The following is an 11,872-nucleotide window of genomic DNA, read 5'->3' as shown; positions in this document are numbered from 1 at the left end:
CAACCAGGCTGAGTGGACAGAGGTGGGGGTGTGGGGGTGGGGGTACTGGGGGAATGAGAGAGAAAGCGAGACGAGTGAGCTGGAGAGAGAAATGTAGCATTGAATCTTAATGTCAGATCAGAGCTGAGCTGAACGGCGAGGAGATCTCTCCTGCCAGCAGCGTACGAACACGCATCGGTATCAAGGGTAAAATATTGTGATCTTTGATTATTCCCTCTTTCACCTTTCATTAATGTTATCCAGATAGAAGGCAAGGCAGCTTGACATGCACACACAAGAGCAGAAAGGATTTCGCAGACACACTGGTGAGATAACACAGGATTTTGACAGAACCCTTTGTTTCCTCGGTGCTGTTGCTGTACATTACTTCTCTGCAGTTGTAGGTCACATTCATTTCATGCTAAGATGAAGCTGTCTGTAGACTGTTTTCAGCTTTTTCTGTTCTGTTTGTGGCCTCGTGTGATAAGAGTGGAAATAGGCAATTTGCCCTCATCATGTGCAATAAAGACAGACGAAGGACATTAATAAGTGGGTTACTCGTGGAATAGCACGTAAGTAGAATCGTCTCACGCAAACACAATATGTGAAGCAACAGAAAAGAAATGGAAAAAGAGGAGGGTGGCGTGCAGGCAGGGCTGGGTGACATGGCTAAATGAATCATCGCAATATTGATTAGGATAATTTTCTATATTGATATATACTGTATGATATATATGCTATATATGTCAAATCTAAAATAAAATAAACTGATTTCCAAAGCAGTGAACTGTGTTCTTCAAAAAAAAAATGCCTTTTGATTGATAATGATAATGAATTATATTCAAGACACGATTCAGATGAAACTAGATAAATGATAATATTGAATTATTGGTCAGCCCTAGCTGGGGGTGTGAAAATTAACATGGCAGGGGCTGCACTTTGTTTATTTTAATGGAATCAAACGGTACAAATAAAATCCTGTTTCACTGTCGTGCAGGGATCCCATTTCTCCAGATAAATAATTCAGATTGTACATGCTGGGAGGCCAAGAAAAGATTCCTAAAATAACAGGAGGATGGAGGGATGGAGGAAGGGTGGGAGGATAGAAGGAAAGAGGGCGGAGGGGCTGACAGCCAGTGAGCCGGGACTTCCCATCCCATAAGCATCTCAACCTCCAGTCCCTCCTTGACCTGGGAGAGGGAGCATCTCTTGATACCATTGCTGTAGCAGCTATCATTACACCCACAATGCAGCCAAAAGACGCTGTCCTCCTGTCTTACACTCGGTAGGCTCAGATTTAACATGTTCCTCCTGTCATTGGCTGCTGCCCCTGCTCTCAGATTGGTTTTGTCAAACTGAGCTGCCGTAGATTAAGAGACCCAATCAGATATGGATGCCAAATCGCCTTGCAAAAGCACCCCTCCCTCCAACAGTCGGAGTAAGAGGGTCGCAGCAGTGCTTCAAGGTTTCACTTTAACATTCAGGAATCAATTCCTGCTTCCAATCCAGCATATTAGGTTGATGTGTGCCAGCAGTCTAGGCAGGCAGCTGTTGCGGGCTGTACCTTTCCCTAAAGCACATTGTGCCGGCACTGCTCCCCGATTCCCTGATAACATTAATGCCAGGCAGATGTCCCTGAACTAGTCCAGACATTTTCTTAATATTAGAGTTGTAGAGTGGCCTCTTTTCTTTGCCCCTGCCGAATTTCTTGAAAATCTCCAGTGGCTTTTAAGAGCAACACAATATTGACCCACAATATCTTCCACATCAACAACATCTGAGCCATTCGCTTCCCTAATGGTAGGAAAATCAATAGGTAACGAATGGGCTTATTTATATTTCAAACGATGATGTGCCATGTTTTGGGTTTTGTGACAAGTTTATTGCTGTAGGGGGATACTGAGGGGGAAGATTTGCAATACAATATTGGAAAAAAAGCATGTCTGTGGATATCTATCAGCTGTTGTCATTCTATAGCAAATAACATCTGTTCCAGATGGAGATCTCTTCCTTATCAAGACACTGCTCTACCTCTGTCATTAGTCTAAGTCCAACTCAGTAGCTAATCTAGAATGAAAAGACAGCGCGGTCCCTCAGATCTCACCCGATGACTCCCTCCACTATCAAAGTGCTCTTTGAAGTTCACATTCTATAAAATTGGTTCAAGTGTCAGGTCAGAGTTTCCGTAGCCAAAGGTACGGCGGCCATTTGAAGCCTCATTCTTCTTTCTAGTTATTCCCCAATGCAACCTCGGCTGTCTTTGTATTCTTAAGCAGAGGCCTCTTCATGTTTATTGCAAAGAGGCAATCAAGATGGCCTGTGTTTGGACCTGGTCACAAGCCCCTAAGAACTGAAGTGTCGGGGGATACGCTTATTAACTTCTTTGCAAAGAGAGCCATTCACCAATCATCCCTGACAATGCCAGTTTGCCTGATAGACTCATCAATGAGAGGGGGGCAGGGGAAAAGTCAACAGAGTAAGGAAGAAAGAATAAAGGACAGAAAAGGCAAACAAAGCGCACATTAGGGGATAGGAAGAACCTGGTAGAAATATCAGAGTGAGATCTAAGGGATCTAGTGAGAGAAGAGGATTACAGGGGTCCGTTTTAAAGGAGAAAATACAAACTCACATTACGAGTTACCATGAACCATGGTAAGGCCAGGCCACTCAGAGCATGACCACATCAACACTCGTACTTGCAGCAGTAATGACTCAGTCAGGAATACACACACACACACACACACACACACACACACACACTTATGAATAATGTTAAAACACTCCTTCTTCCTTCATGCACCAAAGCAAAGGCTGCCCCAATCATCTTTTCGGCTGCTGCAGTTTTACAGCCCCAGAATGACTGCTTCTCTCTCCATTACCTCTGCACTCGTTTGACTGGCAGATGGGTGGAAAGACGGTGGATGGAGAGTGGGCGGGTGGGCAATCATGGGACTGTGTGTCACAGTGCGTGCTTGCTCGCAGCGCTATTTGTCGTCTCAGCAGATGAGATGGGAAAGGCAGGTGAGACGTGGCTGGGCCTTATTTAAAAGCCTCTTTACGGTGCCCACTGAACCAACGTTGGCATTCCCTAATGGTGCATCACAGGCACGTCATCCCAAGTTCTTCCTCGTCATCCCTATGTCCTCTGTCCTTGTCAGTGCTTAACTTGCTGCCATAGCTAAAGTTGCAGACAATATCGGCATTAAACATAGCTGAATTCCATGGCTCGTAGTACTAATCTACTTAATCTATATCTCTGCTTGAAACATTTGGTTGAAGCAGGTGTCCTCTCCAGTCCAATTGTAGCACAATGTAGTGATTTAAGTGAACGGCTGGATCTAATAGTGAGAGAGACAGAGGGTGATATGAGAGGCTAGTGGAGTTAATATGCTGAAATCGAGAGCCAGAGGAAAGAAGAGGTTAAGCAAGAGGGACAGACATGAAGATCTAGCTGAGTTTACAGCTCATTGTTTTCTCTATAACTTTGTTTCTTGTTTTTCTAACTTTGTGCTGCTGTAACTGGTTTATACCAGCAGAGCTTAAATTCTCTCTGAAATCTATTACTATCCTCATGCATGCATCTAATGTGTAAAAATGAAAAAAAAAAATATATATATTTTAAAAAAATAAATATTTGATCTGGCATTTTTATTTATCTGGCGGTGGCATATTGTTGTTTTCATTTTCCCCCACACTAAAGTGCTCCACAAACATTTTCAGAGTGAAATTGCAGTTTGTTGTGTTGTGTAGACAAAAAGAAAGAGGGACTGCATTGCATATATTTTGAGTTCTCTTTTACACTGATTGGAAAGGCTTTTTCTCTCTGTCCATAACCCGAGGTGGGAAAAGCTCTTGTTTTCTTCTTTCCTGTCTCTTTCTTTGTCATCACTTATTTGCCCCGCCATTCTTTCTCTTGTGTTTGCCCTCTCATTTTTCCATGTGTTACTCATGCTCATTTCATTTCCCCAGTCATGAGACATCCAAGATCATTTTCACATAACAGTTACCACAGAAGAAAATAACAACAATCTTGAAAAACAGAAACACATTTCTCTTCATATTTAACACACTGAAAGACTCAATCAGTATTAACTCTCAACAGCTAACAGCTGGAAGCTGAAATGTGGCATTTCTTAGTGTTTGAGGGAATTGAAATGGGCCAGTGTTTGTGCATGACCATCATTTTGTTTCTCTCTTGTCAGTTTTTGTATAGACAAATCAAAATAGTCTCTGGCCTCTCTCACTGAACAAACAGCACACTTTCTTTCCACACAGAGTATCGGGGGCAAAGGTCTCACAAAATTAGGGCAGAGAATTCAGCGCTGGACAGAGGCCAGGCAGCGAAGAGAGGAGGACAAAATCTATTGCTGGCCTGAAAATGAACAAACTGCCTGAAAAATATCTCAATAACATTCTAGGATTTGAATAAATGATTATTTCTTTGTTTTTAACCTGTATGCTGTAAATACAGACTTCTGAAACCCAATACTGCACGTCATGACACTTGTCTAACTCAGTCTAACTCAACCCCAAAGTGGGGAGTGGAGGTTGTATCTCTGATGTATGAGTGTTATATTTATATGAGTGCGTGACTGTATGTGTGTGTGTGTGTGTTGTTGTGTGTGTGTGTATTTGCTGTGTGTCTCCCAGTCCTGCCCCTTTACTCCCCTCCCAAATCTGCTGGTCTGGACCTGCTCCTTCCTGTTCCAGAGGCCCTGCCCCGTGCCCGCCCGCGCATCTGCCACTGCCTTGACCTTTCCACTCGTGGGTTGTGGTGTGTATATGTGTGTGTCGTTCGTGTATTTGGTGTTCGTGTGTGTGTGTGTCGTGTGTGTGTGTGTATGTGTGTGGTGGGCTGCTTGATGAGCCTGGTTCCTTATGAAGTGGTGTCATTAAAGCAGGGAGAAGGAGCAAACGGGTGATTGCAGTGATTTGGCAGAGGTTGCACAGACTCTGTCCTCCAATCAGAGCCCTTGCTTGGCCTCCTCCAGCTCCACTGCAATCACAGAGCACCAAGTCCACAGAGGACACACACACACACAAATCTACACACCAGTTTATCAGCCTCAGGTACGGACTTGTCATTGCCATCATCTGCTTACACGGTGGGTATATAGGTAGATTTGACATCAGCATGTCATGCTCAACTTCAATGTATGACTAGGAGCACAAATGATCACATGTTTAATTCAATCTGCAGGACTCTTATATTCACAATATTCAAGTTAAACTAAGACAGTTAAGGATTAAGAAAGGATACTTAGCAGTGGAATAAATGTCTGCAGTAAAATAGGCTGCAGACGCTGCTTTCCTCTTAATGTACTGCACACAGGTTGTTTTAAGTGAATGGAAATGAAATGGACAATAAAATTAAAATGTTACAAACCAAAGTCTAAATAAGGACAGCCTTAAAAAGGCCAGATTTCTTTCTTTATTATCCCCATGCTACTGTACTCTATACGTTCTCAGCAGGTTAGCATAACAAGCCTCTTTGCTAATCTAGCACAATAGAAGTTCTGTAATTGTACTGTGGGATTATTGCTTGCATTCAAAACAGGCAGATACCTGTAAAATGACTGATACAGCTAAAAAAAATAGCAATTATTTTTATTAACATCATGTTTGATTTGATGTTACAAATCTTCAAATATATGTACTATACAAAATATTTTGCATAATTGTAAAATGCACATTTGAGGGCACAACCATAATGGTCCATATTGTTGCATCTAAATTTTTCTTAACTGATATCCAAAGTTAAGTGGTGGTCAAATGATGGAGGTCAACCATTTAGTGGGCTTCACTGTATCTTGCATCAATACCATAATTCTTTAATCTTTTTTTGTCACATTGACACATAGGATTCTCTATGTTGCTCGAGAAATGACAACTCAAATGCCAAAGCGCTACATTTGCATTGTACAGAACTTAAAGCACCTCATTGTCACAGGAATGTGGACAACTATTGTACATCTGCATGTTTTGATGTGTTCAAAGGGTAAAATGAAAAAGGCAGGAGAACCAGAGGGGGGACAAAGAGAGAGAGAGAGAGAGAGAGACAGAGAGGGAGAATGAATTATAAAGTGTAGAGAATTGAGCACTAAATTGATCTGCAGTCTGTCTGTCCCCAAAGAGGTTGAGGTGCTGTAATGAGAATGGCAGACCAGATGCATACGGGGGCTGTCTCTTCCCCATCTCCATCCCTCTCTGAAAGAAGACAAGTTTGTTTCTCAAGGTGATTGTTGCGGTGATAAGGGAGAGGGTGTTATTAAGGGTGACAGCGGAGGGGCTGAGAGGCAGTGGCTGACTGGATAACCTTGTCCCCATCCCCGCCTCGCTTCCTTCTGCATGAGCATCTCCACCACTGGCCTGCCCTGCCTGCTTGCTCGTCTGAACACAATCTGCTGGCTGGAATTACCTCCTGGCCCCAGGAAAACTAAACATGATTTCTGACCTTTCCTTTCTGTGTTCAACAGTAACCTTTGCTGATCCGCCTACGCTACGAGACCATCGCGAACGAACGACGGATGGAGTGGAAGTGGATGTGTGTGTTTTTAAAAAAAGGGGAGCGAGGAAGAATGTGTGTTTAGCTGAACTTATGTATGTATGCATATTTAAAGGAGAGTGCAGAGGGTAGATGTGATAAAACACTACCATCCAATCAAATACAACAGATTGTAGCAATTTCCATGGGAGTGAGATATTGTACGTATAATATTATACGGTGTTTCTGTTATTTTGTCAACACGCTGTAAGTAACTAAGTAGCTGCTGCTTCCATCTGCGTATGTGCTGACTGAGTGTACCACAGAAGTTGCAGTAATAGTGTATTTTGTTGAAAAAAAAGAGCATGAGACACTGTGTTTGCAGAAATACTGCATCTTTAAACTAGCTAAATTCATTACATCATCACTCTGCTTCCTCTCGTTGTTCTTTGCCGTGTCAGCAAGTTTTGCATTGGTATTATCATTAGTAGTTTTTTAGATAAGGCTAATTGATCTCCACCTACCCAGTGTACGAGAGAATTGTTGTGATCTACTTCTTCCACTGACTCTGCATAACTCTGACAGCCTCAGCACAATCTGACCCTCAGGAGCAAAGCACATCCCTATAGAAATGATTTCATCATTTCTCTCTCACTCTCTGTTGGTCTGTTGCGTTGCTCTCCCGCTTTCTCTCCCCTTGTCTGTCTTCCATAAACCTAAATTCCCCCAAGCCCATCCTATTCTGTACTGATGTGAGGGTAAATTTAAGAGCTTACGGGCAGAGTGACCTGAACATCCCAGGCCAGCTTGGTGGAGTTAGCTGACTGAACTCTGGGCTAGTCGAGGCCTACGCATCAGTATTGTTTGTGTAAGAGCACCAGAGGGGATTTGGACAAGGAGTGTGAGCTCTGAATGTGTGACCCGCAGCTGGCCTTACCATTGGATTAGCTCACCCTGATCCCACAACCTCTGAACATGCTCCCTACTATTTCAAGATCTCTCCATTTATGCCCAGCCAAGCACATTGTGACCAGTAATCTATAGTTTTCTTCTCTCCGAAGGGAGAAGATATACTGTTCAGGTTTTGCTTTGCCCCTGCGGCCCCTTCCTCTCTCCCGGTTTATCCACACTTTTCTCTGTTTATTTTGCACTTGTTCCCTCTCTCTCTTTCTCTCTCTCAGAACAAATTCCCCCTCTTTCACCTCGCTCCTCTCACCATCCATCTTTTCACCCCTCATTCCTCTCCCTCTAACTATCCCTCTCTCCTTCATTCCTCCTCTCTTTCCTAAAGGGGGATCAGTGGAGCTTAGACGCCGTCCTGCTTGGTTCATTACTGAGCTGCTCTGACATGGGGAGCTCGTCTCTCTAGTAAGGAAAAGGAGAACGCCACTGATGTTTAATACATGGACCACTCTGTTGTCTTTCACGCCAGATAAATTCATCATCAAAAACTGAGCGCAGAACAGCAACAGAGCATGTAAACCTGCTCTCTCAATCTAGATTCCCAATCTTTCTTTCTTTTCTTTTTTTGTCCTCGCTCTCCATTTAGCTTATTACCTCTCGCTCTGGTTCTCTCTCTCTCTCTTTGTTCCGTCACATCTCAGTGAACTGGAGCAAACCTTTTCATTGTCCTTCAGTTGAAGTAAACACACAAACACAATGCAATGCCGCTGCTTGGCCCACAACATGAAACACAGCTCATGAAAAGAAAATTGGCCCATTCCATTCAGCATATGTGTACATTGTGTGTGTGTCTGTGTGTAAATATGTAACCTGTACTGGGCATGTCCCTGTGTGTGCACACGTGTTCCTATTATCATGTACATCCAACTTCCCACTGCGTGTGTGTTAGCATGAGGGCGAGAGTGTGTGTGTGTGTGTGTGTGTGTCAGAGCCGTATGGGTATGTATGCGTTTGCCTGTTTGTCCTCTCTGTGTGGGTGTGTGCGTGGGCGGCAGGCCTGCCTTGATAATGCCAGAGCCTGTTTCTAATCCAGGCCTCCTCAGTGGGCTGTAGCTCTAGCTGTGCCAGGCAGGCCTGCTGCAACACCAACAGAGCCCCAGCTGACAGCTAGCCTGCTCCTCTCTCTGCTTTCTGGACGATCTCTGAGCTCTAAACCTTAACAATGGGTTAAAAAGGGCAATGTGAAGAGCCATTAAGGAACAAAACAATGTAGTACTTAAACAGAAAAGATAAGTTAGCCCGAGACCAGGACAGCTCTTATAGGATGATTAAAAAGATTATATGAAAAAAAAATTAATAAAGAAAGACCCACAAAGAAGGAAACAAGAAGAAGGAAGTAATGGTGATGCTGAGGGGGGTGCCATTGGTAAAGGGTTTAGGATGAAATCAAAGTGGTTAAAGCTGATTTATCCTGTGTAAGGACCCCAAGCTCTCTAAGGAGGCACTGAACAGCCCTTCAAAAATGAAATATCAGCAGCAGTCAGTGCCAGTCATCAGTGCCATGTGTGATGGAAAATCAATCTATTTTATATCAGAGACCTGTGAGGAGAAAACGAGAAAGACAGGTCCCTGCTGCCTCCTCGCTGCGCCTCTTTAAACGTCTCCCCAACAGAAACATCCCAGAACGGTCTGCGTCATCAGTGACGGAGACATTCACAGTGCTGGTGGCTCAATGTGTAACGGCTGCTGTTCTGCTAGATTAGGTAGGTGATTGGCCATTAATATTCATTTCACAGTGTGTCTTTGTTAGGCAGCAGCAGGGGCTGACGGCGTGTTTGGAAGGATTTACTCCACCGTATATTTCCCTTTAATTTCTATAGGCAAGGTGGTTTACTCGTATGGCCTCAGTGAGCTAGCGCGTGTCTTGCCGTACTGTTATTTCTACCAGTTTGTTCTATCAGATAAGGTGAAAGCGATGAACATCTCCAATGGGAAACTGTTCAGTTTTGATCAAATGTGAAAGAGTCATCAAATATTTAGTGGAATTAGAAGAATATGTTCCATTGTCTTCCTGTTTAATGGCTATAGGCAGGCATCGAAACTGCAGTTTTTACAGAAAGTGTAACCAGGGACACTGATCTGGTCTGGGGCTGTCTGGTATTAATAACAGTACAGAGTTGTTCCTAGAGGAGCGCAGGCCCAGCAGGCATAAAACCACAGAAACAGGTCTTTCCCTGATGGACGACCAACCTAGTGCAGGTGATCTGAATGGTCCTCCTCATAATGAGATTAAGGGACTAATTAGTATGACTGTGTGTTGTAGTGTGACTGTGTGCACTGAGGAATATATGGCCCCTATCGGACTAGCAGTGTGGCCCCTGAGAGAGCAGGCCAGACTGGGTCTGTCCCTGGTGTCCCTCTCTCTACTGCACTGAAGGCTAATTAATACTTTTGCATTCACTCTTCCAGCTCCTGTACACCATGCTAAGTTATAGTCTTGAAGTTATTGATCTGGATTCTGGCAACAGCAGGCAAATAAGGATCAAAATAACAATTTAATCTTGGCAGTTCTGGCAATGTGAAATAAGGAGAGCAATAATTACATTACGCTGAAATTACAGACAGCACAATGAAATCCTCTTCAGTGTTTTACAGCAAAAAGAAGTTAGGGCTTGTAAAAGTAGGCCATGGAGGAGCATCAGCAGCACCACAGTGTATCAGCTAACAGTAGCAAGAGCAGCTAAAGACAGAACCAGATATGGAGAAAGCCTAAATTATCTTTGCCAATGATAATGTCACACAGGAAATTATAAGTAGGATGAGAATACAAGATTAAAAAAATGAAATTCAGTTCCATTCCCCTCCTGTTTCCCCATTTTGCTTTTGCTTCTACCTCCTAACCCATTAAAGTCATGCTAGTGTTTGATTGCCCCTGTGGCGCCACTCTGACCTGTTCATTTAAGATGATGCGCAACTCTCAGGTCTGTTCCAGCACTCATTTGTTCCTCAGTGGGGTCCCCACGGCTGGCCAGTAAGAGGACCCCATACTGACCAAAGTGCCCTGGGAGCTCTAAAACCAGCCACTCCTAACCAAGTAAAGAGACAGCTGAGTGTCATTGTTAATGTGGACACACAGCACCACAATGGCAAAATCAATGGAGCTATAGGGGACATCAATCTTGACAGCACAAGACCCTTTCGCTTGACTCACCACTCTGCTCTGAATGAATGAATGAGAGAAGGAGGGAAGATGAAGGAAAAGAAGAAAAAATGAAGAAAAGAAAGAAAAAAGAAAGAAAGAAAGAAAGAAAGAAAGAAAGAAAGAAAACATGAAGGACTGAGAGTGATCTTTATTGGCCTTTCCTCCATCCATCTCAAGGGGTTATGCTGTCCTTTGAAGATTGTGTGCATTTGACAGGCAGCCAAAGTGGCCAGCCATCCTAATTCACCCAAAACAGGCAGAGGTTTTTAGGTAAAGCCTCAGAAGTGCAGCATGGCAGCTGTATGCAGTTGGCATCGTGCTTGCATTTTCTCTCCCCGCCTGTTTTTCACTTCTAAATCTCTCTTTCCCTCCACCAGGATGAGAAAGCGTTCCTCCATTAAACAACAAAAAGACACTCTGCTTTGTTACAGGGTGACACATGAGATGCTTACCAAAAAATAACAGCAAAGTTCATTATCTCTGCCACTGACTTAAAGGATGCCTCCTCATCCCATTAACATATATGCAGATAGGCAGTGAGTAAATGAAAGGCTCCAAAAAACAAGAGAGATCAAAGACGACAGAATTAAGGCCAAGTAATGAGCATCTTGGCAAGAACCCTGCAAATTTATTGATTGTTTGGCAAGCTGTATGAGCTCCTGCTCCATTTCCTCTCCCTCTATACCATTTATTCTTGTGTTTCAAATACACACAGACCAAGCAGTGTATGCTTTAACATGTGGCCCACTTTGCGTGGCTATGGCTTCCGGTATTGAGCCTAATCACTATATAATTTACAGTACAATGAGAATGTACTTGGCATAGGAAACAATAATGGCAGCAGGGGAGCTCATAACACCCCTACAACAAACTTTAAATAAGACAGACTCTTTAATCAATTATAGTAAAGGGCACACGCAGCATTAAACTATGTGAGATTAATCCACAAACTCAGTGAATCTGAACCAGAAACAAATACAAAAACTGCAATATGTATGAGGTGAGATTACAGACATTTTCACTAAAATGTTGCTACAAGCAGAGAGGCAGTCAAACTAAGATGACACCAAATCTCATCTCATCTCGTAATGTATATAATATATATTCAAAGGCTGTTCGGTTTAAGCTATTTAACAAACTTTATATGTAATGATCCAACTGCTAGCATTATGTATGTTAGTGCAGCAACATGAACAAAAGGAATTGGGATAAGATAAAAAAAAGAGTGTTGGCTGAAGAAATATTGCAATGAGAGCAGTGGAACAGATGAGATCAGACGAAAAGAATGAAAAGAATTAGCCTAG

The 11,872-nt window shown here is 43.1% G+C and overlaps 1 protein-coding gene across 1 annotated transcript in view; it reads right to left on the bottom strand.

Moving 5' to 3' along the window:
* The window catches only part of celf5a (cugbp, Elav-like family member 5a), a 184,197-nt gene that overhangs the window by 69,633 nt on the left and 102,692 nt on the right, over positions 1 to 11,872 (bottom strand). The gene's annotated exons all lie outside the window — the stretch shown is intronic.

The sequence above is a fragment of the Morone saxatilis genome, unplaced genomic scaffold (genome assembly GCF_004916995.1).
Source record: "Morone saxatilis isolate NCDOM2014 unplaced genomic scaffold, NCSU_SB_2.0 Contig12, whole genome shotgun sequence".
Taxonomy (NCBI): Eukaryota; Metazoa; Chordata; class Actinopteri; family Moronidae; genus Morone; species Morone saxatilis.
Note: the sequence above shows the minus strand (reverse complement) of the source record. Positions and strands in the feature narration are given on the sequence as shown.